The sequence below is a fragment of the Candoia aspera genome, chromosome 3, assembly GCF_035149785.1.
Source record: "Candoia aspera isolate rCanAsp1 chromosome 3, rCanAsp1.hap2, whole genome shotgun sequence".
Classification (NCBI taxonomy): Eukaryota; Metazoa; Chordata; class Lepidosauria; order Squamata; family Boidae; genus Candoia; species Candoia aspera.
The window spans coordinates 87,640,585-87,647,557 of NC_086155.1; positions in this window are offsets into that span (position 1 = coordinate 87,640,585).

Sequence of the window (6,973 nt, forward strand, 5' to 3'; positions counted from 1 at the left end):
TGAGAAAGCTGGTGTATACCTTTCAGGTGTTCATTTTTGCTGCTCTACTGCAAATGGCTTATTAAAGTAATTATGGCCCCTTTGTTACTCTATCCAGAGCTACCTAGGTGAAAACAGTGTTTTGATATCAGATCTCTGCCTCTTAAATGGTAGTTGTATCAAATCACAGATCATTGCCGTGCCAGTGTTTGTTAAGTCAAAATGTCTTGGCGAGTAAAACACTTGTGAGGAAATCACAAGTCTGTGCTGTGGTGCTAAATTCATAGCACGCACAATACAATGGTATGAGTATCTTAGGTATTTTTAAAAGAATTTTAAGTGCTTTTTTTATACCCAGGAACTAACCTGAATATTGTTATTAGATTGCTTTATAGTATGGTAAACTGCTTTGTGATTGTATAAATAGGAAGCATGTTACAAATGTCTATTTAATAAAATAAAAAATGTTTACAGCAGTGTATCTCAAGTTCTGATGGTGTAAGATCTTACAGATCTGTCAATGGAACTCACCTATAAGATTGCAACATACATGCATAAATATTCTTTACCAAACAGCTGAATCCCAATGTTTTAGTTATTTGGGCAGGCTTGCCTTTTGATTTAGATGGGTGGATACTGGAAGGAGAGGCCTTCTTGGTGGTGTGTGTGTACCTTCGAGTCAGTGTTGACTCCTGGCAACTGCCGGGACAAGTCCCTGCAGTTTTCATGGCAAGGTTTTTGGAAGAGATTTGCCATAGCCTCCTTCCTAGGGACTGGCCCAAAGTCACCAAGTTGGTTTTAAGTCTAAGTGGGGACTAGAACTCAGAGTTTTTTGATATCTAGCCTGTTGCCTTAACCACTACACCAGACTTGCTCCCATCTTGGTGGTGGTGGTTATTCGTTTAGTCGCTTCCGACTCTTCATGACTTCATGGACCAGCCCACGCCAGAGCTTCCTGTCGGTCGCCAACACCCCCAGCTCCCCCAGGGACGAATACATCACCTCTAGAATATCATCTATCCATCTTGCCCTTGGTTGGCCCCTCTTCCTTTTGCCTTCCACTCTCCCTAGCATCAGCATCTTCTCCAGGGTGTCCTGTCTTCTCATTATGCGGCCAAAGTATTTCAGTTTTGCCTTTAATATCATTCCCTCAAGTGAGCAGTCTGGCTTTATTTCCTGGAGGATGGACTGGTTTGATCTTCTTGCAGTCCAAGTCACTCTCAGAATTTTCCTCCAACACCACAGTTCCAAAGCATCTCTCTTCCTTCTCTCAGCCTTCCTTATGGTCCAGCTCTCGCAGCCATATGTTACTACGGGGAACACCATTGCTTTAACTATGCAGACCTTTGTTGTCAGTGTGATGTCTCTGCTCTTAACTATTTTATCGAGATTTGTCATTGCTCTTCTTCCAAGGATTAAGCATCTTCTGATTTCCTGACTGCAGTCAGCATCTGCAGTAATCTTCACACCTAGAAATACAAAGTCTTTCACTGCTTCTACATTTTCTCCCTCTATTTGCCAGTTATCAATCAAGCTGGTTGCCATAATCTTGGTTTTTTTGAGGTTTAGCTGCAAGCCAGCTTTTGCACTTTTTCTTTCACCTTCATCATAAGGCTCCTCAGTTCCTCTTCACTTTCAGCCATCAAAGTGGTATCATCTGCATATCTGAGATTGTTAATCTTTCTTCCAGCAATTTTAACTCCAGCCTTGGATTCCTCAAGCCCAGCATGTCGCATGATGTGTTCTGCGTACAAGTTGAATAGGTAGGGTGAGAGTATACAGCCCTGCCGTACTCCTTTCCCAATCTTAAACCAGTCCGTTGTTCCGTGGTCTGTTCTTACTGTTGCTACTTGGTTGTTATACAGATTCTTCAGGAGGCATACAAGATGACTTGGTATCCCCATACCACTAAGAACTTGCCACAATTTGTTATGGTCCACACAGTCAAAGGCTTTAGAATAGTCAATAAAACAGAAATAGATGTTTTTCTGAAACTCCCTGGCTTTTTCCATTATCCAGAGGATATTGGCAATTTGGTCCCTAGTTCCTCTGCCTTTTCTAAACCCAGCTTGTACATCTGGCAATTCTCGCTCCATGAATTGTTGAAGCCTACCTTGCAGGATCTTGAGCATTACCTTACTGGCATGTGAAATGAGTGCCACTGTTCGATAGTTTGAACATTCTTTAGTGTTTCCCTTTTTTGGTATGGGGATATAAGTTGATTTTTTCCAATCTGATGGCCATTCTTGTGTTTACCAAATTTGCTGGCATATAGCATGCATTACCTTGACAGCATCATCTTGCAAGATTTTGAACAGTTCAGCTGAGATGCTGTCGTCTCCTGCTGCCTTGTTATTAGCAATGCTTCTTAAGGCCCACTCAACCTCACTCTTCAGGATGTCTGGCTCTAGCTCACTGACCACACCGTCAAAGCTATCCCCCGATATTGTTATCCTTCCTATACCTATAGGTCCTTGCCATCTTTGTTTTTGATCATACCCATTTTGGCCTGGAATTTACCTCCGATGTTTCTAATTTTCTGGAAGAGGTCCCTTGTCCTTCCTATTCTATTGTCTTCTTCCACTTCCGCGCACTGCTTGTTTAAAAATAATTCCTTATCTCTTCTGGCTAACCTCTGGAATTTTGCATTTAATTGGGCATATCTCCCCCTATCACTGTTGCCTTTTGCTTTCCTTCTTTCTTGGGCTACTTCTAGTGTCTCAGCAGCCATTTTGCCTTCTTGGTTTTCTCTTTCTTTGGGATGTATTTTGTTGCCGCCTCCTGAACAATGTTGCGAACTTCTCTCCATAGTTCTTCCGGGACCCTATCTACTAAGTCCAGTCCCTTAAATCTATTCTTCACCTCCACTGCATATTCCTTAGGAATATTAGTGAGCTCATATCTAGCTGATCTGTGGGTCTTCCCTAATCTCTTTAGTCTGATCCTAAATTGTGCAAGAAGTAGTTCGTGATCTGAACTACAGTCAGCTCCAGGTCTTGTTTTTACCGACTGTATAGATGTCCGCCACCTTTGGCTGCAAAGGATGTAGTCAATCTGATTTCGGTGTTGTCCATCTGGGGAAGTCCATGTATAAAGCCGTCTCTTAGGTTGTTGGAAGAGAGTGTTTGTTATGCAGAGTGAGTTGTCTTGGCAAAATTCTATCAGCCTATGTCCTGCTTCGTTTTGTTCTCCCAGGCCATGCTTACCTGTAATTCCAGGTGTCATTTGACTGCCCACCTTAGCATTCCAGTCTCCCGTGATGAAAAGAACATCTTTTTTAGGTGTGTTGTCCAGTAGGTGCTGCAGATCCTCATAGAACTGCTCTACTTCAGCTTCTTCAGTATCTGTGGTTGGGGCGTATATTTGGATCACTGTGATGTTAAATGGCTTGCCCTGAATTTGAATTGAGATCATTCTATTGTTTTTTTGGATTGTATCCAAGCACTGCTTTAGCCACTTTACTATTAATTATGAAGGCTACTCCATTTCTTCTGTGGTCCTCTTGTCCACAGTAGTAGATCTGGTGGTCATTTGATGTGAAGTGGCCCATTCCAGTCCATTTCAGTTCACTGACGCCCAAAATGTCTATCTTTAATCTTGACATCTCAACCAATAACCACATCCAATTTGCCCTGGCTCATAGATCTTACATTCCAGGTTCCAGTGGTGTGTTGATCCTTAGAACATCGGATTCGCCGTTCACCACCAGCACCGTCGGCTGCTAGCCGTCCTTTCGGCTTTGAGCTAGCTGCGTCATCACGTCTGGGGCTAGTTGAACTCATCCTCTGTTCCTCCCCAGTAGCATTTTGACCATCTTCCGACCTGGGGGTCTCATCTTCCGATGGTATACCGATATATCTCTGGTTGTACTGATCCATTTAGTTTTCACGGCAAGAATACTGGGGTGGGTTGCCATTACCTTCCCCAGGTCTTGCATTTAGTCTGACCTCTCTGTCATGACCTTCCCGTCTTGGGTGGCCCTTCACGGTTTAGCTCATGGCATCATTGAGGTGCTCAAGCTCCAGCACCACGACAAGGTAACAATCCTTTGCTGAAGCATCTTGGTGGTAGCACCCAAAAATCTGAAACTCCAGCCTTAAGTATTTTCAGATGCCACATACCATCCCTCCTATTCCCTTTGTCTTTTAATGGAATCAGGTACTGCCTTTCCCAGCTAATGATGGTAAGTTTTGTTGTTCTTGGCCTCTTGATTTGATGAGGCTTGTTGCAATGTTCAGATTATAATAACTCTGGTGATTTTCTGCTGTTTCTTTACGTTATTAGCCTCTCTGAAACAGACATAAATAATCAAGTTACAAATTCTAAAGATGATTAAAGCAAAATTCTGTTTGATATCTCAGGACTTAAAATCACTTCTACTATCAGAGGAAGGGGGACCATATGCCTTTAACAGTGCAATTGATCACACACATTAATGCACCAATATAAAACTTTGAATGCAGGGGTGGAAAATCAGTGAGATGCATGTGACTTCCAAACCTTATTTTTGCTCTCCTCCCTGCCTCAGTTTTTCTGACTTCTGATGGGCTTAATACACCTATCCACATTTGTAAAAGCCAACCACAAAATGAGAGAGAGAGAAAAGCAGTCTAAATATTCTATCTCTATCCCCTCTGATTACATCATCATATCATTGCAATTCCCCTGTAACTTTACACCACTGGGGGAAAAATGATTTAAAAACGGTGTCTCCTGGCTACAAAAAAGTTTCCCATCTTGCTTTTAATACATATAGAAAACTGTACTCCATGTTCACTAGGTAACTCTTTTATGTTGCTTCATTTTTAAATGAAAGGCTAATATTAAATAACAAACAGCTGGTATATAATTAGAATGAGGTGCCATCCTCTCACCTTGTTGTGTTCTTGTTAATATATTCACTCCATTTTTACTGCAGCACTCTGGGAAGCAGCCAAGATTTTGTTAACCATTGTCAGAGACCAAATAAAAGCCTGCAGCAGCAAATTCCAAACTTCAGAATACCTCATTTGCATCAAATACACACAAAAGGGGGATTACGTATTCCAAATATCAGATAGAAATAATTTGCATTTTATTTTAATTTCATACAGGCTGTTATATAATTGCTCCCATTCTTACAGCTGAATTTGTTTATTATATTAAATAATAACTTTTCTTATAGAACCCAAAGGACTTTAATGGTAATTACTTTTGAGTGGAAACTAAGAGTATACAACTACAGTCTTGAATCTTTTCTGTGCCAGTTGTACAAATGATATATCAGAGCGTTAATGATTAGACAATCAGGCAGTAGTTTAGCTTTGGATTTATTGGTACATATCCTATGAGACGTGTTTTTGAGTTTTAAAAAAGCTTGGTTGTTTGAGAAAAAAATAATAATAAAGAGGTGAGGGAAATTTCTATGCCAGGGCAGGTGTTTTCACTGCTTATCCTGTATCTGTGGACTTGAATTCACATACTATAGAAAAGATTTAAATAGTATTGCCTGAAGTTCTGATACCTAAATCACATTTTTAAAAAACAAAACAAGGGTATAGTTCTGACAGTTGGAACAGTAACTCATGCAGAGTTGAAATGGAAAATATTTTTAAGGGTGAGGAAGAATTCAATTAGATAATCCATCTCACCCAACAGAATCTGTTGGAAGAAGGTCAGGACACTACATCATTCAGAGATGCAACAGGCAACCATCTCAGATTAGTGCTTTTCATCCTGAAGCAAATTTCAGGACTGCTGGGAACTACCACTTCTTTTGAAAATGCAGAGTTAAGGAATTAACTGCATCATGTCAGCCCTACTGATATATTCTGAGTTACACAGCAATGCAAATTACATTGCCTCTAAAAAGAAAATAATGACTTAAATTTGCCTCTAACTCTGTAATTATTCAGAATTCATTTTTTTTAAAAGGCTGAGAAATGAAAACACTCAGAAATGATCATTATAGTAAACAAAGCTGGGCAAGTTTTGAAAGTTCATGAGATACAGGAGTTATCTAAAACTAAGATATGCATGTAATCTAAGTAGGAACAAAACTTACAAACGGGCACTTGGATCTTTTCATGTCTTTCCAATACAGCACATCCCCGGTTTACAGAAAACTCCTAGTTAAAAACGGACTTCCATAAAAACTATTAAAAAATCAAGTTAAGTACGATGTTTTGGGTTAAATGCACAATACTACTTTGTGTATTGTTCTGTTTAAGATGTTTTAGTGTATTTGGAAGTGTTGTGTTTTATATATATAGAAAAATAAAATATACACTATATACTAAGACAAACATTTGATTAACTGATGCTAAATAACTGTTCCATCTTACCTACAAATTTGACTTAAGGACTTAGGAATGGAACTCATTCTCAAACCAGGGACCTGCTGTATTGGTAATTATGTCCGATTCTCAGAGACTGCCTGCACGTTTCCTTGGCAAGGTTTTCCGGAAGCGGTTTGCCCTTGCCTCCTTCCTGGGCTGAGAGAAAGCAACTGGCCCAAGGTCACCCAGCTGGCTTCGTGCCTAAGGCAGGATAAGAACTCCCGGACTCTAGTCTGATGCCTTAACCGCTACACCAAACTGGCTCTCAATATTGGTAATACCACGCACCATATTTCCTGCAAAGTCAAACTCTCCCACCCTTACGTGGGCTGGATGTAGAGTTACGTAAAGCAGATTCCTCAAGGTTCTTGATCGGATAAACAGCACAAGTAATTGCTAAGGTATGAATAAATTCAGATTCTCGCATGCAAATTCATTATAAGAGATGGGGTAAACCATGCACGCAAATAACACATCGAAGTAGTGAAATGGGGCTCTGGAAGAACATTCAAAGGATGCCAAAGGTCTTTCTTGAGGTGTCGTTTCTCTTCTAGGATTAGGATACTGGAGCGGAAAGGTAGGAGGACCAAAAAGATTACTGATGAAAACGAGCACAGAACAGAAGCAAAGCAGAAAGGGTCTCCACAACGCCTCAACACTAGACACGCTCACCCGGC